This window comes from Rutidosis leptorrhynchoides, chromosome 4, assembly GCF_046630445.1.
Source record: "Rutidosis leptorrhynchoides isolate AG116_Rl617_1_P2 chromosome 4, CSIRO_AGI_Rlap_v1, whole genome shotgun sequence".
NCBI classification, from domain to species: Eukaryota; Viridiplantae; Streptophyta; class Magnoliopsida; order Asterales; family Asteraceae; genus Rutidosis; species Rutidosis leptorrhynchoides.
In genome coordinates, this window is record NC_092336.1 from 535,325,549 (window position 1) to 535,353,000 (window position 27,452).

The following is a 27,452-nucleotide window of genomic DNA, read 5'->3' on the forward strand; positions in this document are numbered from 1 at the left end:
ATAATTACACCAGGATGTCGACTGAGTGTAACCCAAGGTTTTAATATTTTGTTATCAATTATACCAAGTGTCCTTGTACATAATTTCACCCCTGTTTTAATTATTCTAGTGGCTATTAATCCATTCCCGTATCCGGTTAAATGAACGATTATTCGTACATATAAATACCCCGCTTATCGTGTCCGATCGAGTGTATATGGTAACTTATAGGGACGCCCAATTGTAAATCTTTATATTAACATTAACAAACTATCATTTAGTTAAACAAATATAAAGCCCATTAATAGCCCATAGTCTAAATTCCACAAGTGTCGTTCTTTTGTCCAAACCCCAATTATGGTACAAAGCCCAATTACCCAATTTTAGTAATTAGCCCAACATCATGATTATTTCGTTTTAAATAAGCATAATAATAACTTAGCTACGAGACATTAATGTAAAAAGGTTGAACATAACTTACAATGATTAAAAATAGCGTAGCGTTACACGGACAGAATTTCGACTTACACCCTAACAATATTCGCTAACATACCCTTATTATTAGAATTATAATTAAAATTAAAATTAAAATATAAATTATAAATATAAATATTACGTATGAATGGAGAGAAGCGAAAGATAGATGGATTTGTGGTGCACCAAAGCTCGATTTTTATAGGCATGTGGGCTGGAACTGGGGCTCATGCGATTCCATGGATTTATGCCTTCCAGGCCATGCGATCGCATGGCCAGCTGGGGAGGCTCATATTTGGTTGTTTTCTTCTGCCGACGGTTTTATAAATAATATAATATATTAAATAATTATAAGAATTATTTAAATATTATATTATATTTATGTGCATAGTTGACTTGTAATTTTTAGTCCGTTGCGTCGAGCGTTGAGAGTTGACTCTGGTCCCGGTTCCGGATTTTCGAACGTACTTGCGTACAATTTAATATCTTGTACTTTATGTTTTGAATCTTGTACTCTTGTAATTTTGAGACGTTTCTTATCAATAATTTGAACCTCATTGATTGTATTTTGTACTTTTGAGCTTTTTGGTCATTTGCGTCTTCAATTCGTCGAATCTGTCTTTTGTCTTCACCTTTTATTATTTAAACGAATATCACTTGTAAATAGAACAATTGCAACTAAAAGCTTGTCTTTCTTGAGGAATAATGCTATGAAATATATGTTCGTTTTTAGCATTGTCAACACTTTAACCTAATTTATTAACTTTTACACTTATTGGGACAACATACTGACCTAGTGACCGTTTACTTAGGTTGACGACCTTTCGGACCGACTTACTACCTGCATACGTTTCATATCGACTTTTACTGCTAATTCACTGTGAGTTATAGCTCCCTTTCTACTTTACTATTTTTGGGACTGAGAATATATGCATTTTTTATGTTTTACATACTAGACACGAGTACTTGAACTTTATATATGTGTGGGTGATATAACGGCACAAAGATTCCCCTTAGCACGGTAACGTTTAGTCATTGATTTTTGAATCGGTGAACGCGAATCTTAGATATGGATCCATAGGGTTAGACAACCCTACTCGGGCTAGTCGCGCTAGCATTCAACGGGTGTTTAATACTTCGAGGACAAACGCACTCGCCAAGTGCACTTTTAGGGGGTGATATACATACGTTAAGTCTAGTTCCCGGGTGCCCACGGTTAAACATATATTTTTCATACTGATTTAAACTGCTGATTGAAGCACTGAAATCTCGTGGTCTACATTACTTTACTGATTACAAACTATAGCTCACCAACATTCATGTTGACTTTTAAGCGTGTATTTCTCAGGTGCTTAGACGATGTTGCTTCCACTGTTAGAATTGCTGTCTTGGTGTTATAGACTTGCTGTTATGGACCTGATGTGTTAGATTTTCGCTGCATTACTTAGAGATGTCTCAATCATGGAACTTTTCTTTTGCATTCGTAACTTATGTTATTTTCAAACAATGACTTTGTAACGACCTTTGTGTCACGTTATCTTTTGTAAAACGCTATCTTTTTATGAATGCAAAACTGGTTTTCAAACAGCATATAGTATTTGACCTTGTAATGATCCTGTTGTTGATGAACCGTACATGATGGTTTTGTACGGGGCATCACATTTGGTATCAGAGCATTGGTTGTAGGGAATTAGGTTGCATTAGTGAGTCTATACCAGACCGAGTAGGATTCACTAATAGGACTAATCTACAACTTGCTCGTTTACTTGTTACTGCTTACTAGTGCTGCATGTTACTGCTTACTTATACTGCCGTATGATCTTGCTGCATGCTACTATCTGCTTTTGATTGCATGTTACTTTGTTTAGTACTGTTGTTATTGCCATGCTATGTACTGCGGTAGACGATCTAGGTTGCTGTAGTGCCTGATTTCGTGCTTACTATATGTCTTACTGACATGGAAAAAGTTATTTTTCCTTGTTCAGATATCAGACATGCTGCCCATGACCTTTGACTTCGAGAGTAACTCAGAGACGACTGTTGCCTCGCCTACTATTGTTGCTGACTCACCGTTACCCTTCGACGACTCTGGCAATTCGCCTTCTGGAGATAGTGGACTCGTGCTTCACCTCAGACGGAGATGAGGATCCCGAGATGATTCCAGCACCACCCAACCCTAGAATCCCGGAGCCACAGTACCATTCCGGTGATACTGTGATCCCTGGGGGAAATTGAGACGGTCCTTTCCGTAACGAGCATGGACATTGGGCTAGACGCACCGCTGATGGACGTGTTGTTCCGATTCCACCAGGAAGATATCGACTTATGACCACCGGTCAGACGCTTTCTCCCGCCCGCGATGATCCTGCATTTCCTTCCGACGATTCAGACAGATCATCATCCGACGACTCCAGCTAGGAGGATTCTGAGGAGGACCCTGAGGAGGAGCCCGTGCAGCCGCCCTCTACCCCGCCGAAGAAGCGGTATCGTTTTGATGGTACTGTTATCCCAGGGATTAACGGAGGAAGACCGTTCGTGGATGCACGTGGACAGTTGGTTAGGGTCACAGCCCGTAAGAGGGTCGTACCGTATCACGCCGATCCATTCGTGCGTAAGACCGCCCGCACTGTGCCGTCTACATCTGCATCATCTGCACCATCTGCACCACCTGCCCTACCAGCATCCCCCGTCGTCGAGAAACTGACGAGAGAAGTGCATTCCCTTCGTGCTCGGGTAACTGAGCTCGAGGACCAGATGTCCCACCTAATGGACATCATTTACCCACCTTCGCCCTAGGACTATTGCATTAGATTTCCTTATGTATTCCGTTTGTAGTTTCCTGTTTTTCATTAATGTAATGTACGAACCTCATGCCATTGTATGCAATTTTCTTATTATGAATGGAATTACTGTTGCTTAATTGTTGTATGGCGTTTTATTACATGTTGGCTTTTGTGCTACCTTCTGCTTGTTGCCATGCTTAGTTATCGTGTGTTGTGTTGTTTTCGTACTGTTTACCTTCTGTTATGACGTTACCGATTGTGGGATTTTGACTTAAGTCAAAAATTTTGTTTGGAAGATCGCTGGCTAACGGAAGAGGTCCGCGGGAAATCCCCACCGCAGCTCAGATCGAGGAGATGATAGCTACTCGAGTTGTCGCGGCTATAGCGAATGCCAACCCTACTCCAGCTCCACCGGCTAACCCAGCTGTTTATAACGGGTGTACTTACAAAGAGTTCCAGAGCTGCATTTAATGACCCGTCCAAATCCATCTGAACGAATACATTACATTTGGTTACATCGTGAGGTACTTGACCTCTATATGATACATTTTACAAACATTGCATTCGTTTTTAAAAAGATAAACTTTCATTACATCGAAAGTTGACGGCATGCATACCATTTCATAATACATCCAACTATAATTGACTTAATAATAATCTTGATGAACTCAATGACTCGAATGCAACGTCTTTTGAAATATGTCATGAATGACTCCAAGTAATATCTTTAAAAAGAGCAAATGCACAGCGGAAGATTTCTTTCATACCTGAGAATAAACATGCTTAAAAGTGGCAACCAAAAGGTTGGTGAGTTCATTAGTTTATCATAAACATTCATTTCCATCATTTTAATAGACCACAAGATTTATATATATAATTGTACACGTAACCCGAGTACAAAATAGTACGCATAACCTACGAATTAAAATCATTCATATGGTGAACACCTGGTAACCGACATTAACAAATGCATCTAGAATATCCCCAATATACAGGTACACTCATCTGTATAAAAAATCGAAGTACTAAAGCATCCGTAACCCGGATGGGACGTGTCAAAGTCCATAGATCTATCTTCAGGATTCGCGTCAATTTGGGGGTCTGTTCCCAAATTCTTAGGCTACCAAGCTAAAAGGGTGATATCCAGTATAATAATTCAACCATAGAATGTAGTTTCAAGTACTTGTGTCTATTTCGTAAAAAAGTTATAAAAGCAGCGCATGTATTTTCAGTCCCAAAAATATAAATAAAAAGGGAGTAATGAAACTTACTATACGATATTTTGTAGTAAAAATATGCATATGACGGCACTGAACAAGTGCAGGGTTGGCCTCAGATTCACGAACCTATATCAAGTATATATATTAACACATATAATTAACATGTAATAATAATTGAACTAGTTTATATATATTACTTATTTAATTTAGTAATATATTTGTTATTTCAAAGGTAATATATATACTTATTTTGTATATTAGTATTTATACATATAGTTACACTAATACATATATATCTATATATTTAGTATTATCTTGTTAAATCAAAATTTGTTATATGTAAATATTTATGTAAATAATGTTATTATGTTTGTAGTAATAATAATACTATAATAATAATAATAATAATAATAATAATAATAATGATAATAATAATAATGATAATAACAATCATGTAAATAAAATTATATATAAAAATCATGTTAATGAAAATAATAATAATGATAGTAATAATTATAATTAAAATGTTAATTTCAATGTTAATGATAATAATTATAATAATAATAATAATAATAATAATAATAATAATAATAATAATAATAATAATAATAATAATAATAATAATAATAATAATAATAATAATAATAATAATAGTAGTAGTAGTAGTAGTAGTAGTAGTAGTAGTAGTAATAATAATAATAAAAAGGAATACCACCTTAAAAAGCTTTTCCAAAAACAAAATGCCCCAGACAGGGCTCGAACTCGCAACCTCACGTTCAACACAAACACACCCAACCACTGAACTGTCCAACACTTTTCTGTTTTAACTCCTATTCTAAAATATATAACCCGTAATATTTCTGTTTTCTTTTTATCCTCTTCTTCATCTTCTTAAATTTGATCGAGCAGGTGTATTTATAATCATAATTCGTAATTATTAATCATAGCTTATAATCATGAATCATGAATCATTAATCCATAATTATAAACCATAATCCATAATCATAAATCATAATCACCACAACTATCACCATTCGTAACCATATTATCATCATGTTACTCGCATCATCATCATCACTCCCTTCGTTCTTGATTTCGATTTGGTAAAGAAAAAGAAAAGAAAAAGGAGCTGCAATTGCAATCGGTCAATGGAGGAACCACACAAGTGGTGATACGGCCCAACAGCAATTTATTAAACCCAAATTTGCACCAACCCTATTAGCAATTAATGGCCCAACTACATATTTTGCAGCCCAACTTTATTATGCAGTCCAACTTATCAAATTATTAGGCCCACGTTCCATCAAATAAATTAAATGACTTCGATGTACAGATACATCTACGAAACAGCAGGAAACAGTAAGTAAGTCGATAGTATCATCGTCATTAATTAACATCTCATCATCTTCACGATCCTGGTTAATGTATCAACACCATATTTCATCGTTTAACCTCGTGCATCGCCTTTGTTATCATCTTTCTAATGTATTACTGTTTCATAACCGGGTTTTGATGGGTTTTGGGTTTACTTCAAATAGAAAACAAAGAATCCACACCACATCAAGTCCGATGGTTGGGTGGTACAGGAGACAAACAAACGTATCCAGGTGCAACAATAAATGAATCATCATCATCTTATAGTTATAATAGAAAAACAAATAGAGCAGTAGGGTGGTTATGCGGTGGTGGTTTTCAACAGAAATACGAGAAAGAAAAGAAGAGAGAGAGAGAGAGAGGGGAGAGAGTGGTGGTGGTGGCTGTTTAGTGATCGAAGAATAGAATCATAAACAAAACAGTAGCTTGCTTGTGTTTATGGTTTGGACAGAGTAGAAAGAAAAAAAAATATGAAATGGTAGCAGTAAATAATACATGTGATGGTGATGGAAGGTTAAATGTTTTCACGGTGACCAGCAATAGTATCTATGGGCTGCGATGGTGGTGGTTGTGATGATGGCTGTACGGTGCTGGAAGCTCACGGTGATAGTAGCAGCAAATAACTCGATCAAACAAGTGGGTTCGGTTGTTTAAAAGTGGTGGTTCTCGTGGGTTTGCGAAGAAGAGGAAGAAGGTTCGGATTATGGTGGTAGTGATTAAATTAAGGTGACGGTTTCCGATGATGGTTAAGGATGAAGGTTTAGTGTATGATGATGATGGTGTCGACTCGAATTAGGATTAGTAACGACAACGATCATTGGTCATGAAGATATTGATGATGATTGTTCATTGAACCCGAACAAGAAAGATTGAATAGCAGTGGAAATTTGTAGTAGATGGTTTGTGGTGTTTTGCAGGAGGAAAAGAAACAAAGAAAAATATCAAGTGGTGTGGTGGGTTTCATATTGTAGTGACCCGAACTTTTTCATGTTTATATATATTAAGTGAAGTTGATATTTACATGATTAAGTGTTTCCAACATGTTAAGCAATCAAACTTGTTAAGACTTGATTAATTGAAATAGGTTTTATATAGACAATTGACCACCCAAGTTGACCAGTGATTCACGAATGTTAAAACTTGTAAAAACTATATTATGACATATATATGGTTATATATATAGTTAACATGATATTATGATAAGTAAGTATCTCATTAGGTATTTTAACAATGAGTTGTATACATAAAAATGAGACTATTGAGTTAAGAAACTCGAAATTTATATATATAACGATTATCGTTATAACAACGTCTTACTAAATACATATGAATCATATTAAGATATTGATACACTATGTTAATCATGATAAATGATAATTAAACATGTCATTAAGTGAATTAACAATGAACTACATATGTAAAAACAAGACTACTAACTTAATGATTTCGAAACGAGACATATATGTAACGATTATCGTTGTAACAATATTTAACTATATATATATCATACTAAGATATACTAATATATCATAATATCATGATAATGTAATAATTTAACATCTCTTTAGATATAATAAGCAATGGGTTAACAACATTTCACAAGATCGTTAACCTAAAGGTTTCAAAACAACACTTACATGTAACGACTAACAATGACTTAACGATTCAGTTAAAATGTATATACATATAGTGTTTTAATATGTATTCATACACTTTTGAAAGACTTCAAGATACTTATCAAAGTACTTCTACTTAACAAAAATGCTTACATTTACATCCTCATTCATTTTCATCAACAATTCTACTCGTAGTCATTCAGTATTCGTATCCGTATTATACACATCTTCTAGACGTACTTACTATGAGTATATACCAATAGGAACTAGCATGGGATTCCACTCTTGATTATGTTATGCATGACTAATCAAATTTAACTTCTACCATGAACTAGTCAACTAACTAGAACTCCTTTTAACCCCACTCACCACTCATCATTCACCACTTACCAATCAATCCATTTCACTTCTAATTCTCTTTCTAACTCTCTCTCAACACCTACACACACTTATGAACGAATTTTTCCAGTAAACTAATCATCATCTTTATCAAAAATTATTTCAAGAATCAAGCTATAATTATCATAGGAAGAACACTTCAAGAACACTTCAAAAATCCTTTCAAGTTTACTAGTTTACTTCCAAGCTTTCTAATCCATTCCAAGTAATCATCTAAGATCAAAAAACCTTTATTATTTACATTAGGTTATCTTTCTTATTCAAGGTAATATTCATATTCAAAATTTGATTCGATTTCTATAACTATAAACTATCTTAATTCGAGTAAAAATCTTACTTGAACTTGTTTTTGTGTCATGATCCTACTTCAAGAACTTTCAAGCCATCCAAGATCCTTTAAAGCTAGATCATTTCTTGTCACTTATAGTAGGTTTATCTACTAAACTTGAAGTAGTAATGATGTTCATAACATCATTCGATTCATATATATAACTATCTTATTCGAAGATTCAAACTTGTAATCACTAGAACATAGTTTAGTATATTCTAAACTTGTTCGCAAACAAAGTTAATCCTTCTAACTAAAATTTTAAAATCAACTAGACACATGTTCTATATCTATATTATATTCTAACTTAATGATTTAAAACTTGGAAACATGAAGAACACCGTAAAACCGGATATACGCCGTTGTAGTAAAACCGGGGGCTGTTTTGGTTTGGATAATTAAAAACTATGATAAACTTTGATTTAAAAGCTATTCTTCTGGGAAAATGATTTTTCTTATGAACATGAAACTATATCCAAAAATCATGGTTAAACTCAAAGTAGAAGTATGTTTTCCAAAATGGTCATCTAGACGTCGTTCTTTCGACTGAAATGACTACATTTACAAAAATGACTTGTAACCTGTATTTCTGACTATAAACTTATACTTTTTATGTTTATATTCATAAACTTAAGTTCAATATGAAACCATAGCAACTTGAATCACTCAAAACGGATTTAAAACGAAGAATTTATGGGTAAAACAAGATTGGATAATTTTGCTTGTTGTAGCTACGTGAAAATTGTAACAAATTTATACAAATCATAACTTAACTAACTTATATTGTATTATACATGTATTCTAACATATATTATGTAATCTTGGGATACCATAGACACGAATACAATGTTTTGACATATCATATCGACCCATCTATATATATATATTTCGGAACAATCATAGACACTCTATATGCAGTAATGTTGGAGTTAGCTATACAGTGTTGAGGTTGATTCCAAAATATTATATATACTTTAAGTTGTGATCGAGTCTGAGACTTGTAGACACTGGATCGTGGATTGATCCGAGATATTATATATTGCTTTATTTATGTACATCTAACTGTGGACAACTAGTTATAGGTAACTAACGAGGACTGCTGACTTAACAAACTCAAATCATTAAAACGTATTAAAAATGTTGTAAATATATTTTGAACATACTTTAATATACATGTACATATTTGTTATAGGTTTCATGAATCGACCAGTGGCCAAGTCTTACTTCCCGACGAAGTAAAAATCTGTGAATGTGAGTTATAGTCCCACTTTTTAAAATCTAATATTTTTGGGATGTGAATACATGTAGTTTTATAAATGTTTTACAAAATAGACACAAGTACGTGAAACTACATTCTATGGTTGAATTATTAAACCGAATATGCCCCTTTTTAGTCTGGTAATCTAAGAATTAGGGAACAGACACCCTAATTGACGCGAATCCTAAAAATAGATCTATTGGGCCCAACAAGCCCCATCCAAAGTACCGAATGCTTTAGTACTTCGAATTTATCATGTCCGAAGGGAGTCTCGAAATGATAGGGGATATTCTATAAGCAACTTGTTAAGGTCGGTTACCAGGTGTTCACCATATGAATGATTTTTATCTCTATGTATTGGATGTATATTGAAATATGAAATCTTGTGGTCTATTATTACAATTTGATAAATATATAGGTTAAACCTATAACTCACCAACATTTTTGTTGACGTTTAAAGCATGTTTATTCTCAGGTGGTTATTAAGAGCTTCCGCTATTGCATGTTAATATGCGGACAAGATTTGGTGTCAGCATGCTTGTATAATATTGTTTAAAACTGCATTCGATATTTATTTTGTTGTAACATATTAATTTTGTAAACCAATATGTATTGGTAGTGTGTAAGTGTGATATTTTTAGATTATCATTTCTGTATAATCTAAGTGGTGTCTTTTTAACCTTGTCGATAAAATAAAGATTATGGTTTATTTTAAAAATGAATGCAATCTTTGAAAAACGTCTCATATAGATGTCAAAACCTCGCAACGAAATCAATTAATATGGAACGTTTATAATCGATATGAACGGGACATTTCACATATATTATACTTGTATATGTATATATAATATAGAAGAGATAGGTAATAGTGTCGGTGGAAGGAAATAAACAAACATAGTATTCACTAATTAAATCACACTAAATTACACTGTGTCAAATAGTATTAAATAGTTTAGCAGCCGAGGTTTTGTATGATTGTGCCGACAATTCTCACGGATTATTATTTCGTACTCCATTATTACTCAGTGGCGAAAAAAAGTGTTCAGAAAAATCCCATATTTTTAAATTAACTATATTTATTTATTTTGGTCATTATGGTATAAAATTCAATCATTAATTTAATAAATAAAAATTACATCAACTGTCCCTCTCGATTCTGGGTAAAATATGAAAAATGTTGAAATTTATTAATTAGCTTCTAAATATATTTTTGATATGCCTAAAATTTATATAACTCATTTTCGGATCACCGTTTATTTTAAAATCACATAAGTTCGTTTATAACTTGTTTATTATCAATCGAATGATAATTGAGTGTTACTATCATTTTTCAAATAAATTCGAAACTATATATATATATATATATACACACACATATATATATATATATATATATATATATATATATATATATATATATATATATATATATATATATATATATATATATATATATATATATATATATATTCAATACACTTTATTTATATATACATAGATATTTTTTTTAAATAATAATCATTATAATATCTTATTTTTATTTTACTTTACATAAATAAATTTTAGTAACAACAACATACAATATTTAAAATTATGTTTCCAATTCTTATGTTTATATATATATATATATATATATATATACCCATCTATCAAGTTACAATTAATTGTCCGTGAATCGTCGGAACTGGTCGAAGGTCAAATGATTTCATAAAATAGTAAAAAAAAATTTGAGATTCAATTAAATAGACTTTGCTTACCGTGTCGAAATCATAAAAAAATTAAGTTTAAATTTGGTCGAAAATTTCCGGGTCGTCACACTGCAAGCCCCACAATTTCAGCGGAACAGAAGGGCCAGTTGGGCTGACGAGATGGTTTGAGAAGTTGGAATCTGTGTTCCGTGTGAGTAACTGCTCCGAGGGGAATAAGACTAAGTTCGCATCCTACACTTTTTCGGATGGCGCTTTGACTTGGTGGAATACGTTCGCCCAGGTGCGAGGAATTGACGAAGCCTATGCTACACCATGGGAAGAGTTTAAGAGTGCCATGATCGAGGAGTACTGCCCCAGAACCGAAATTCAGAAAATGGAAGCAGAGTTTTGGGAACTAAAAGTTATAGGAACTGACCTTGATGGCTATAACCGAAGGTACTCGGAGTTAGCTTTAATGTGCCCCACAATGGTTACTCCGGAGTACAAGCGGATGGAGAGGTATCTGTGGGGACTCCCCAAGGACATTCAAGGAAATGTCACTTCATCGAAACCAGCGAATGTCCCAGAAACTATGCGTATGGCGCTGATAACGCCAAAATTATACATGTTTATTGTCGTTATTTCGATCCAATGTTGTTCCATTTGTATGTAATTGTTATACGTATGTATTGTAATTCATGTACATTTGTAAAAAGTCCATTGTGAATGAATAAATGAAGACCAACAGCGAAAACAGAGTAAAACAGCCCGAAACCACTGAAACAGGTCCAAATGCGGCGCATCTCTCTTAGATGCAGCGCATCTTTGCACCAAATAACTCCCGACAGTTTCAGATGCGGAGCATGAAGACTTCTGGGCCAAAATAGCAACAGATGCGGCGCATCTGAGATGGATGCGGCGCATCCAAGCCAGATGCGGCGCATCTGTCCCAGATGCGGCGCATCTGACCCCCTGCCGACAGTCCTGAGTGCAGAATCGAGTTGGAATCTACTAAACGTAAAGAGATGCGGCGCATCCCAAAGAGATGCGGCGCATCTGGTCACTTTCTGGCCAAAATACCTAACTTTTGAGGCTATTTAATGAAGCAAATGGTTACTTACTTGAGAGACCTTCACTACTACGTTCTCCCCCAGTTTTAAGATGATTTTCAAGGTCCAAGGAAGGCTGCAAGTTAATCTCCACTCTTTCAACATCAATATTAAGCTAGGATCGTTTATCGCAATTGGTACTATTGTTCTATATCTTTTTAACATGAATTCAACTTGTATTTACTGTTTCATTAGTTCTACTATGATTATGTTAGGCTAAAAGCCTTGTGTGTTTGCTTCAATGTAAGATTTATGGCTTGGGATTGTTCTATACTTTGATGTTATGCTAGTTATACATATGTTTGATTGATTTAATTATCTAGTTCAACCGTAAGAACCATTGTTATGCATGTTTTGATCATTACTTCAATTATATAGATTGCAACCTATTAATGTGAGTTAACTAGGAAAACAATCTATACTTCAATACATCTAGTAATCTAGACGATTAGATACATACACTTAAGTGATTTTGTTATGTGTTTAATTCGGTAATTGAATAAGTTCCAAAGCAACATAGTTATGAAATTACCTCAAGTGATTGTTGTAATTAAGGTTTCACGTGAGTTTAACCGGGTTGAATCTAGTTAGTTAATCAATCTAAATCACCATGTTCTTTCAAGAAATCCATTGTTGTAACTATCTTTATATTCTAGTTCAATTATACGAGTTATGACTTGATTTATGTGAATTTATCAAAGGCTATAATTTGTACTTCAACACCTAGTGATCTACACACCTATATGTGAATATAGGATGGTAATTAGATGATATTTAGGTTTTACAATCATGTAGTTTACTTAGAGTGATCTTAGTAAACTAGGTTTTATGTGAATTTAACCAAGAAAGAATCTTGTTGATTAAACATAGTTCTTAAGTTTATAGATATTGTGAAATTGATATAAACTACTCTATTGTAACTATCGCATAACGGTTTTAATTATAAAAGAACAATCTCTGTCATTTATCAATCAAAGAAGTAAACACCGCATTCTCATTCTTGTTAATTATTATTTTTATTTACTGTTTCGTTAAACAAAAATACAACTTCAAAAACAAACCCCCTTTTTAGAATAATTAATCGTAGTAAAATCATTTAAACAAACTTCTACCTGTGGATCGAACTGGTCAATTTACTTGCTAGTTACTACATGATCGGGTTTTAGTTGCCTGTATTATGTGTTAATTATTAAGCATATTGTCTACATTTTAAAGGTTACGTCTTGACACATCAACTTTTTGGCGCCGCTGCCGGGGAACGGTTTTGTTAACAGATTTTAATAAACTTTGAATTATTCGATCCTTTTGTAGGAATTCAATTCCTAGAAAAGTTACTTTTTATTGTAAGCTTGTATTTTTGCAATTGGTTTGTTTGTGGTGTTGTGATTGCAGGATAGGTATTAGTGCATGAATCTACGTTCTTCCAACTCTAATTTAATTCCTTCATATCCTGAACCTGAAAGAGAACTTCACGAACGCTTAAGAGCTCAAGAAGTAGAATCTCTTGCTCAAGGTTTAGAGTCACTTTCGTTATATTCTAACTCTGAACCAATTGTTTAACCAATCATCGAGCCAGTCATTAAAGAAGAGGAAGAGATGACTGCTACAAATCAAACGATGGATGCTTTGATGAAGGCAACAAGGACAGGACAAGGCCACGCAATTGTTCAACCTACGATGACTGATGGTTTTGAAATAAAGGGGCAATTTCTCCACATGGTGACTAATACATGCCAATTTGGTGGGGCCCTAAATGAAGATGCTAACGAGCATCTTCGTAAGTTTGTAAGCATTTGCAAGCTTTTCAAAATCAAAGATGTCTCTGATGAAGTTGCTTGTCTAAAAATCTTTCCATGGTCCCTAAAGGATGATGCAAGAGATTGGCTAGACTCATTATCGGAAGGTTATATTGAAAACTGGAATGATATGATGGACAAATTTTTGTCAGAATTCTTCCCCGCTTCGTAAGCAGCAAAATTGCAAAGTGACATAAATCACTTCAAGCAAAAGTCTAACGAGACTCTTTATGAAGCTTAGACCCGATTTAATAAAATGCTTAGGGTATGTCCTCAACACTGGTTGAATACATTCCAAAAAGTCCAAATTTTCTATAAAGGAGTCAATGTGGCTACCCGGAAGGATATAGATGTTGCAGCAGGAGGATCAATCATGAAAAAAACGCCCGAAGACGCTCACATGATAATTGCCGATATAGCAGCCCATTCTCATAATTGGCATCAGGAGATGGAATTCTCTAGATCGTCAATAGTTGCTAATGTCGAAAGCAACGATGAAATCGCTGCATTAAAAGTTCAATTGGCAAATCTAGCAAGGCAAATCGAGAAGGTAACCAAAGAAATGCACGCTATTAGGGTAGGGTGCGAGTTGTGCCAAGGTCCCCATCTCACGCGAGATTGCGACCAAACGACGATGGAAGAGCAAGCAAATTTCCTAGGTTACATGCGAAAAGGTGAGATGAATTTTGACGACTTTCCGGCGGTTGAAGCAAATAACCGGAAATATCCTCCTGTCAACAGTTATCAAATAGGAGGACCTTCAAGTTCAAACAACAACTACCACGGAGGAAATGCAGGTTACCAAAATAACCGAAATTTCCAGAATCAAAATCAAAGAAATACACCACCGGGTTACAATCATCTAAACAATCGTAATCAACCCCCACGAAATTACCAAAATAATTTCCAACACAATCAACCACAAGCACAACCACAAGCACTTATACAACCACAACCTGAGAAGAAATCCGGTTTAGAAGATCTGTTGAGAGATTTTATGGTTAAACACGAACAAAATGCAGAAATTCAAACTCAGCAAATTCGCAATCAACAAGCTACGATTCAAAACTTAGAAAGGGATGTTGGAAGGATCTCACAGTTACTAGCAGAGAGACCGCCTGGTGCTCTCCCCTCAAATACTCAAGTGAATCCTAGTAACAATCAAACAAGGAATGAGCATGTAAATGCTATAACCACTAGAAGCGGTTTAACTACTAACCCGGAGACCCTTAAGTCCCCGGAAGTTCCCTTGTCTCCTTCTGTTTTGCAGGTGCCTGTTGATGTAGATGAGTATGTTGAAAAAGAGCAAGAGAAAGGTGATCCACCAGAGGTCATATCGAAGAAAAGTGAAGAACCACCAGTGAAGGTGTACAAGGCACCTATTCCATACCCAAAAGCGTTGAAGAAAGACAGACTCGCGAGCCAATATCAGAAATTTGCGGATATGATCAAGCAAATCAGCATTAACATGCCACTCACGGAGGTTCTTAAGGGTATGCCCCATTACGGGAAGTTTTTGAAAGATCTCATATCCTCGAAAGGAAAATACCAAGAAGTATCTGCTACATTCCTCCATGAGGAGTGTTTGGCCATCTTGAAAAAGATAAATGTACCTCCAAAATTGGGAGATCCGGGTAGTTTTATCATACCATGTATGATGGGTGATTCGGTAGTGTATGATGCGCTAGCCGACCTAGGTGCAAGTGTTAACCTAATGCCTTACTCGTTATATTTGAAACTTGACTTAGAAGATTTGAAACCAACCCGGATGGGTATTCGATTAGCAAACCAATAATTTGATACTCCCATAGGTATAGCCGAGGATATTCTTGTAAAAGTTGGCTCACTTGTCTTTCCCGTCGACTTTGTTATTCTAGAAATGCAAGAGGACACAAAAGTTCCTATCATTTTAGGACGTCCTTTCCTTAACACTGCAGATGCTATCATTAATGTCCAAAAAGAACAATTAAGTCTAGGTGTGGGAGACGAGAGAATAGTTTGTAATATTGACAAAGCCATGAAAAGACCCACTTCCACCGATGACTCTTGTTTTCAAATTGATGTTATAAACTTTTGTGTTGAGAATGAATTACAGGAGCTACTTGAAATTGATACCTCGGGGTTTGCCCCGGTGAGTGAAAGTGAATATTTCAATATTGATGAGGATTTTAATGAGTTGATGAAAGTGGTCATGGATGATGAGACCATGAAAGAAGAATTTCCTAAGGAAGAAGAATTTCCTAAGGAAGAAGAATCATTTGAAGATATCGGAAATAAAGATAGATTCTGAATAAAGAATTCCTTGGAAGAACCACCCGTACTAGAGCTTAAGGAGCTACCCAAACACTTGGAGTATGCTTACCTCGAAGGTACATCTCAATTGCCAGTAATTATTGCTTCACATCTTTCCGGTAACGAGAAGAAAAGGGTAATCTCTGTTTTGAAAACCCATAAAAAGGCTATAGCCTGGAAAATGACTGACATTCCAGGGATAAACCTGTCTTATTGTACACATAAAATTCTCCTTGAAAATGACTTCAAACCAGTAGTACAAAGACAATGCAGGCTAAATCCCAACATGAAAGAGGTTGTTAAAAAGGAGGTAGTCAAGCTTCTTGACGCCGGGTTAATCTACCCCATCTCCGATAGTCCTTGGGTTAGTCCAGTACAAGTAGTACCCAAAAAGGGGGTACAACCGTTATTGTAAATGAAAAAGATGAACTCGTTCCAACTAGAACGGTTACCGGCTGGAGAGTCTGTATTGATTACAGGCGTCTCAATGATGCCACTAGAAAAGATCATTTCCCGTTACCTTTTATTGATCAAATGATTGAACGATTAGCGGGGAAAGAATACTATTGCTTTCTAGATGGTTTCTCCGGTTACTTCCAAATTTCAATTGATCCCAACGACCAAGAAAAGACCACATTCACTTGTCCTTTTGGGACCTTTGCCTATCGCCGCATGCCATTTGGTTTATGCAATGCACCCGGAACCTTTCAAAGGTGCATGATGGCAATTTTTGATAATATGGAGAGGATTGTATGGAAGTCTTCATGGATGACTTTTCCGTGTTTGGAGACTCCTTTGAATCGTGTCTTTTTAACCTTGAACATATGCTTATCCGATGTGAGAAAGCAAATTTGGTCCTGAATTGGGAAAAATGCCACTTCATGGTGAAGGAGGGCATTGTACTTGGTCACAAAATATCTCGTGCGAGAATAGAGGTAGATAAAGCTAAAATTGAAGTTATCTCTAAGCTACCTATACCGATGAATGTCAAGGCAATTAGAAGCTTTCTTGGTCACGCGGGATTTTATAGGCGATTTATCAAAGATTTCTCTAAAATTGCCCGTCCAATGACCAAACTTCTTAAAAAGGATGCTCCATTTGACTTCGATTCCAATTGTGAGAATGCATTCTCCATTCTAAAGTCAAAACTCACACAAGCTCCCATTATCGTGTCTCCAGATTGGAGTATGCCTTTTGAGTTAATGTGTGACGCGAGCGATTATGCCTTAGGAGCTGTCTTAGGACAACGACCCGATAATCATTTTCGTCCAATTTATTATGCGAGCAAAATGCTAACGGGAGCTCAAATTAATTACACCACCACGGAAAAAGAGCTCCTAGCGGTTGTTTATGCGTTTGATAAATTTCGGTCATATTTGGTGTTGGCCAAAACCATTGTTTACACGGATCATTCGGCTCTTAGGTACTTATTTTCGAAACTAGATGCAAAACATCGTCTCATACGTTGGGTTCTTCTACTTCAAGAATTTGACATTGAGATACGTGATAAGAAAGGAGCCGAGAATCTAGCCGCCGATCATTTATCCCGACTTGAAAAACCCGAATTAGAACAACTTGATGATACAATCATCAAGGACACATTTCCTGATGAATCTCTAATGAGGGTTGACGAGGAATCTGAAATCCCATGGTTTGCCCATTTTGCAAACTATCTTGCTTCAAGCATTCTTCAAAAAGGACTTTCTTATCAACAAAAGAAGAAATTCTTTGCGGATTTGAAGTCCTATTTCTGGGAACATCCCGACCTATTCCGTGTTGGTGCAGATCAAATGATTCGCCGTTGTGTGTACGGAAAAGAGGCTCAACGAGCATTGCCATCAAGGGCCCACCGGCGGTCATTTCGGACCAAACCACACCGCAAGAAAAATCCTTGACTCGGGCTTTTATTGGCCCACGATCTTTAAAGATGCCCATAATTTTGTTCGGACTTGCAATGCATGCCAACGAATGGGTAACATCACGAAAAAGGATGAGATGCCTCAAACCGGCATCCAAGTTTGTGAAATCTTTGATATTTGGGGAATCGATTTCATGGGACCATTTCCAAGTTCCCATAAGTTCAAATACATCCTAGTAGCCGTTGACTATGTATCTAAGTGGGCTGAAGCAAAAGCTTTACCTACGAATGATGCTAGGGTGGTGGTGAACTTCTTGAAAAATCTCTTCTCGCGCTTTGGAATCCCAAAAGCGCTCATATCCGATCGAGGAACTCATTTTGCCAACAACCTTCTTGAAAAGGTGTTGAAGAAGTATGGCGTAACTCATCGTTTCTCTACTCCGTACCACCCGCAAACGAGTGGTCAAGTGGAGAACACAAATCGTCCCTTGAAACGCATACTTGAGAAGACGGTTGATAACAACCCTAAGATTTGGCAACGCAAGTTAGATGATGCGTTGTGGGCCTTTAGGACTGCTTTTAAAACACCAATCGGTACCACACCATTTAGACTTGTATACGGTAAAGCATGCCATCTTCCGGTTGAAGTGGAACATAGAGCGTACTGGGCATTAAAACTTTGTAATTTAGACATGGAAAAGGCTGGTGAAAACCGATTCATGCAATTGCATGAATTGGAAGAGTTGAGGTTAGAAGCGTACGAGAATTCGAACTCGTATAAGGAGAAAACGAAAAGGTGGCATGATGTCCGATTGAAAGAAGTGAAAGAGTTTAAAACTGGTGATAAGGTTTTGGTTTTTAACTCACGGTTTAAATTTTCTCCCGGAAAGTTGAAGTCCCGATGGACGGGACCTTATTTGGTGAAACAAGCATTCCCATCGGGATATGTTGAGTTGTTTGGAAACGGAAATACCTTTAAGGTGAATGGTCATCGCTTGAAACTCTATTTCGATGGAGTGGACACCACGGTTCGAGATGACATCACCCTATTCCCCAACGCTAATTAGCTTGGGACGGAGTCGCGTGAACGACTCGTTAAACTTCACAACATGTATATAGTCCCACTTGTGTATGTATTTTAATAAATTTGACTGTTTTGAGTGATTTCTAAGTTATTATACGAACCAAGTTGTTTAGGGACCTTCCGAAATGTTTAAAACGCGAAAAACGTCAAAAGCTGCACAGGGGCAGATGCGCCGCATCTGTGATGGATGCGCCGCATCTGCAGACAAGAAAAATCTCGTGAATTTTGAATGCGCCGAGAAAGGGTCATGCGCCGCGTTTGGACCATCTGATGCGTCGCATCTGCTTCAGATGCGCTGCATCTGAGCCAGATGCGCTGCATCTGAGCCAGATGCGCCGCATCTGCTGCAGATGCGCCGCATCTGTGTTTGTATGTTGGATTCTGCCCAATTTTTTTTGCACAAATACGGGAGTTTATCATTTTTTCTCATTTTTTCACCTACTACTCCGAATCCCATCTCATTCTCTCTCAAAATTTCAATCTCTACTCACTAATTGAACCGATTAATCCCATCTTTGAGCATCAAATCCGAATACCAACATGAGAAAGGTAAGATTAATCCTAAGCACTCCATGATTCTTGTGTTCTTCAATCTAAAAATCATATTTAGCTTGTTCTTAGTGTGAGGATGTTTGAATGTTCATGTTTTGGTCATTATATGCTTAAATTGTTGCTACTAATCCTTATTCATGCTCTAATTTCATGATTATTTGCTTCAATCTTTACTTTGGAAATTAGGGTTCTTCATGAATTTAGGGGTTTCGGAATTTTGGCCATTAATTTATTCAATTGAGATATTTTGAAGATTGATTACTAGTATACATTAACAAAATCGCATGAACCTTTGTTGAATTACACGATTACACAAATTATTGAATTTTAGGGTTCTTGAATTAGGGATTTTGACTTTTGTTAACTAGTAAGTGTTCTAAGTTGAAGTTATGCAAATCATTACTTATGGTAAACACATGTGAACCTTAACTTGGTGTTATTTCGATTTGAAAGTAATTATTATATAAGTTAAGGATTATATGCTTAAGCATTTTGATAAAGTTGTTGACTTGAGATGAATTTAATGTTCTAAATGTATGAAAACCATTGATTGCATATTGTTTAACATGCTTTTTGATGAATGCCTATGGTTCCATATGTTATGACATTGCAAGTGTTTGGTGAAATGAAGCATGCTATGTATGATTATACTTGTAAAGTGATTTGAATCAATTGGCATACTAGTTCATGTTTGTTAAGAGTGGAAATAGTTCATACCATGTTAAGATATTGGTTAACATAAACATTGAGATTTAATTGGAACTTAACATATCCACATGGTTTTCAGTAGGTACAATATGAAAGATGTTTTGAAATTCTTTAACGCTAATCAACTTGGTTTGTTATTTTGTTTGTTTGGTTTTGTTGTGTTTTTGTAGACTAGAGCATCATCATCAAACCCAAAATCAAAGAAGCAAAAAGCCCCAGCAATTGTAGATGAGGATACAAGTGAAGAAGAACATGCTGCTGAAGAGGAAGAAATGGATATTGACAACCGGTAGTTAAATGTCCGTGGATTAACCACTCCGGATCCATGGATCAATGCAGTTTTGAGGCATCCGGAATACCATGAACGGATGAAGGCACTTCTACACAAAGACGTATATCCGGGGAAATATATCGATTGGACACCATTAGAGGAAGCCGGCGAATATCAAAATTTTCGCAACCTTTTTCGAGTAACGTATCACGGCCATCGAATATATGCTTGGGAAAACCTGTTCAGAATGCAAGAAAGAGTGTATCCACTTTTAGTCAAAGAATTCGTTGGTTCACTTAGGGTTGATTACACGTCACCAACATCGGGTACATTTATGAGATTTCATCTTGGAGGGCAAGACAGGACATTAACGCTGCTGCAATTTGTGAAGGCGTTGGATATTTATGAAGGGTTGCCACATCAACTGATGCAAAATTACTTTAATCAATGTATATACTATGTTTCTTCTTTTAATCATTCAGCAGCATGGGTGGACATGAGCAATACCGCATATAGTGCAAGCAAGCAGACTTGTAGCAAGCTACGTACCTACGAGCACCGATGCGTCCAACGATTCATTTCAAGTACCATAAACTGTCGAAAAAACGGTAGTGAAAAAGTCACCAACTTGGATATATGGTACATTCACGTGATAATGGATCACTCCCATGTTCATATTCCATGAATGATTCTCACTTTCCTCCTCGAAGAAAGGAAAAAGATTACACCAATCATGGGCGGCCATTTTGTAACCAGGATTGCCGAACATTTTCGAATCAACACAAGTGGGTTAGAGGAGAAACATATGATTGCCTTTGATAGAGTGAGTTATACAAGGGCAAACATTTTGATGAGGGGGTCGAACGGCCTTCTAACTAGGTATGAGGATCCCGTGAACAGCCAACCAGAACAACCCCAACAGCAACCAGATCCACAGTCGAATGTTGGAAGTAGTTTGGGTCCGGGAAATGATTGGGAGGCTTACATGGCGCGCCAGTTTTCAGATATGCGACTCCATAGTGATCAAAACACCCAAAAGGTAATTGATCACTACGATGCAGGTAACAGGGAGATGCAACATTACATTGATGTTGGGAATGATCGAACATGGTATACTCAAGCGGGGCAGCAAAATCAGCTTAATTGGATACAAGAACAGACAGTGTCATACGCTACAGATCCCGCTAACTATACCCCCTCTCCTTAGCCTGCATACGATCCTTGGGTTCGAATGGGTGATCCATATCCTGCGCCTTATCCTCCTCCTCCTAACCCGCCTACTGAAGACACTGCAGTCGTCCCTGCTCAAGGAACTTATCAGGGGTACAACCCCTTAATATTTTAGGACGACGACGCGGGAAATCAAAGCGAAGGTGGAGCTGGCCCAAGTAACTCATTTTGGGGATTTTTCTGAAGATGACGTAATTTTTCCTGATGTGTGACAGGTTTGGTTGATGTTGGTTTATTTCAAAAACAATTTCTTTTCAAGTTTGGTGTGTAATAACTAGATAATATTTTGGATAATTGTAATTTGAATAATTTAGTTAATTGGAAGTGGGGTTTTTAGTACATGGAGTACACCCCCATTTATTTGTGTGAATCGTATGGTACCTTTGTTTGAATTGCTACAGGTGAGCATTGTGCTATATGCTGCATTTTTACAAAGACTGGCAGTAAGTTCAGCACATACTTGATTGGTGATTGTTTTGTGGTTACAAGAAGCGGATGATGTTCTTATGCTGGCATTCAGTTCAGCGCCATCATCCCGTGAACTTCGGTTTTAAACCTTGAAAGTAATAAACTCTCTTACACTCTTTGACCCTCTTGAATTTAAATTTTTCTGATTTCATGTAACGAGGACGATACATGAACTCAAGTGTGGAGAGGAAGTTATAAATTCTTTCGGGTTTTTGATTTTAGTTAAAAAGACTTAAAATGGTGAAAATTTTTAAACTTTTATCTTCATAAATTCAAATTTTGTTTAAAATTTGTAGATTTTAAAACTAGGTGTATACACCGAAATTATTATCACAAAACAAATTAAGAAACAACCAAATGATTGAGTTTGTCATATAAAAGATATAATCATCATGCTATACCACATTCTGGATGAAATGAAAGTCATCAAGTAATTTGTTGTTCTAACAATCTAATCCAATGCTCATCCATGTAATAATTGTGATGGAAGTCAAGTCTTCCAATATGACACACTTGCTAACTTATGTTAGAAGTCGTAGTCCAGAACAGCTGTAGGTTGACGAAAAATCTTGAAAAGTCATCTCTATCATCGGCTGGAAATCCACCTCACCTCAGCATCAAACAGGGTTTTTAGTGGTCAGACTTATCCTAACCATGAGATGGATCTGTCTCGTACAATGGGGGGCACAGTGCAAATTAGCTTTTAAGACTAATGAATCTAATCCCCAGATGGATGATCTCCGTAAAGATCAACCGCATCTATGTTGACCGCGGTTAACATACATATGCCATAACAAATTGAGGTGTGCAAACTCATGGTTCACCGATGATATTTGGACATGATATAGTTTCTTCTAAAACTTATGCTATTTTATGAACTATATTATGTAAAACCATTTTTAGGACATCCGGTTTCAATTTCCATGATACTTCAATCATGGGGGCGAGTAGCTTGCTAAGCGCCGACTGAGGCTTCGGTTTTCAGTTACCCTCAACCGGACTTTGAGGTTAAAACCGGAAAACTTGATTAGTGTAAAAACTAACATGAATAATTTTCAAAACATAAAAGGTTTTTAGCAAAGGTCCTAATTTCCCTAAGGATCCAAATTTTCAAGAAATGTGGACTTTAAAATCCACCTTTCGACTTTGGCATGATTTCATTTCGCGTGTGTACTCCAAAGGTGTGTGTATACTCAAAACACATGAGTTTGATTCGTGTGTGAAATAAAAGTGTGAGTGTGTATATATTGTGACCCGAGTGTGATTTCCATATAGCGTGAGTTATTGTGTTACTAAATAACTTGTGTGTCTTGTGTATTATATCGAGTGAGTGTGAGTCCCATTTTTTGTGTTCTCACTTAAATAAGTGTGTTTACTGTAGTAAATTTCGATTTCTTGTAAGTCTTGCTTGAGGACAAGCAAGGTTTAAGTGTGAGGATTTTGATAACGCCAAAATTATACATGTTTATTGTCGTTATTTCGATCCAATGTTGTTCCATTTGTATGTAATTGTTATACGTATGTATTGTAATTCATGTACATTTGTAAAAAGTCCATTGTGAATGAATAAATGAAGACCAACAGCGAAAACAGAGTTAAAACGAAGATCGAATGCGTAAAACAGCCCGAAACCACTGAAATAGGTCTAAATGCGGCGCATCTCTCTTAGATGCGGCGCATCTTTGCACCAAATAACTCCCGACAGTTTCAGATGCGGAGCATGAAGACTTCTGGGCCAAAATAGCAACAGATGCGGCGCATCTGAGATGGATGCGGCGCATCCAAGCTAGATGCGGCGCATCTGTCCTAGATGCGGCACATCTGACCCCCTGCCGACAGTCCTGAGTGCAGAATCGAGCTGGAATCTACTAAACGTAAAGAGATGCGGCGCATCCCAAAGAGATGCGGCGCATCTGGTCACTTTCTGGCTAAAATACCTAACTTTTGAGGCTATTTAATGAAGCAAATGGTTACTTACTTAAGAGATCTTCACTACTACGTTCTCCCCTAGTTTTAAGACGATTTTCAAGGTCCAAGGAAGGCTGTAAGTTAATCTCCACTCTTTCAACATCAATATTAAGCTATGATCGTTTATCGCAATTGGTACTATTGTTCTATATCTTTTTAACATGAATTCAACTTGTATTTACTGTTTCATTAGTTCTACTATGATTATGTTAGGCTAAAAGCCTTGTGTGTTTGCTTCAATATAAGATTTATGGCTTGGGATTGTTCTATACTTTGATGTTATGCTAGTTATACATATGTTTGATTGATTTAATTATCTAGTTCAATCGTAAGAACCATTGTTACGCATGTTTAGATCATTACTTCAATTATATAGATTGCAACCTATTAATGTGAGTTAACTAGGAAAACAATCTATACTTCAATACATCTAGTAATCTAGATGATTAGATACATACACTTAAGTGATTTTGTTATGTGTTTAATTCGGTAATTGAATAAGTTCCAAAGCAACATAGTTATGAAATTACCTCAAGTGATTGTTGTAATTAAGGTTTCACGTGAGTTTAACGTGGTTGAATCCAGTTAGTTAATCAATCTAAATCATCATGTTCTTTCAAGAAATCCATTGTTGTAACTATCTTTATATTCTAGTTCAATTATACGAGTTATGACTTGATTTATGTGAATTTATCAAAGGCTATAATTTGTACTTCAACACCTAGTGATCTACACACCTATATGTGAATATAGGATGGTAATTGGATGATATTTAGGTTTTACAATCATGTAGTTTACTTAGAGTGATCTTAGTAAACTAGGTTTTATGTGAATTTAACCAAGAAAGAATCTTGTTGATTAAACATAGTTCTTAAGTTTATAGATATTGTGAAATTGATATAAACTACTCTATTGTAACTATCGCATAACAGTTTTAATTATAAAAGAACAATCCCTTTCATTTATCAAGCAAAGAAGTAAACACCGCATTCTCATTCTTGTTAATTATTATTTTTATTTACTGTTTCGTTAAACAAAAATACAACTTCAAATACAAACCCCCTTTTTAGAATAATTAATCGTAGTAAAATCATTTAAACAAACTTCTCCCTGTGGATTGAACTGGTCAATTTACTTGCTAGTTACTACATGATCGGGTTTTAGTTGCCTGTATTATGAGTTAATTATTAAGCATATTGTCTACATTTTAAAGGTTACGTCTTGACACATCAGGCGCACACCCTAATGAATCAAATTACCCGCCAAGAGCCAGATAACGCGAAATCAGAATCGGGAGCTAGTAATGGGAAACGTAAGTGGGATGGTGATGTTAAAGCAGAGGGGTACGAAATAGTTATAATTTTACTGCGAAATACTATAAAATACGATACAATTTTACACAAGTTATTTATTTATTTATAGAGTGGATATACCTAAACCTTGCTACAACACTATATGCAGTGTACATAATCGTAAGGTAGTGTAGTTTTTAGTAAGTCCGGTTCGTCCACAGGGAACTAGCCAAGTTTAACGCTATATTTTTAGAACTATATATATATATATATATATATATATATATATATATAATATTATTATTATTATAAAAAGGGGGTTTTTACCGTTTAATGACCGATTTGTCGATTTTAAATAAAGCGTAAAGATAAATGACGATAATATAAATGACAGAATTTAAATTGCAATAAAGTAAATTGCAGTAATTAAAATGACAGTAAATAAAGGTACGATGAAATATGAAATAAAAGTATTATGCTTATTTAAACTTCCGTAATCATGATGTTTGACGTTTTATTAATTGTTACCCGGGTTAATTGTCCTTTGTCCTGGATTATTTGATACCTATTTGGTTTTTGTCCATAATAGTCCATCGGTCATAATTATAAAATGCTCGTCAAATTAACCTTATTCCTGAAGTCAAATATTTCAACTAATTAGGGATTTGAACTGTAACAAGGTTTTAATACTTTGTTTAATAATTACACCAGGTTATCGACTGTGTAATCCAAGGTTTTATTACTTTGTTAACAATTACACCAATTATCCTTGTATGTAATCCACCCCTGTTTTAATGAGATATGAATATTAATTTACCCACTTGATCAGAATGAATAATCAATTACCCAACCCAAATAATTAATTAAATGATCGTAAAAGATGTTGTATAAACGTCACTAAATAGGACATACATAATCATTTTAATAATTATTATATTAACTAATTTGAAGATAAGTTTGACAGGTTCCAATGAGTTGTCGCTCAATTAGACAATACCCCCTATCTATTAATAGTCATAGTCAAATGCCCACAAGTGTCGGTCTTTTGTCCAAACCTTAATTATGGTACAAAATCTAATAACTCCGTATTAATATTTAGTCTAACATCACGATTACTTTGGCTCAAATAAGCATGATAATAACTTAGTTACGAGACATTAATTTAAAAAGGAAGAACATAGCTTACAGTGGTGATTAATCACGTAGCGTTGCACGGACAGAATTTCGACTTAAAACCCGTAAAACATTATTAAAATAACCTTATTATTATTAACTTAAAATTAAAATTAAAATTAAAATATAAATATAAATATATATATATATATTGAAGAGAGTAAGAGATTGAATTCTCTTGTACATAACTCGTCCGAAAAACTGACTTTTTATAGAACTTGGCCTGCTACAGTAACTCATGAGATCGCATGAGATTTTAGTGCAAATCTCATGCACTCGCATGGGCTCATGCACTCGCATGGGTTTTATGCCTATTTCCCATGCGATCGCATGGCCGTCAGATCCAGCTCACATATTTTTTGTTTGCTAGTTTGTCGACGTTATTTAATATAATATATAATATATAAATAATTTATATAATTATTTAAATATTATATTATATTCTTGTGCATAGTTGACTTGTAATTTTAGCTCCATTGCGTCGTGCGTTGATAGTTGGCTCAGGTCCCGGTTCCGGATTTTCGAACGTCCT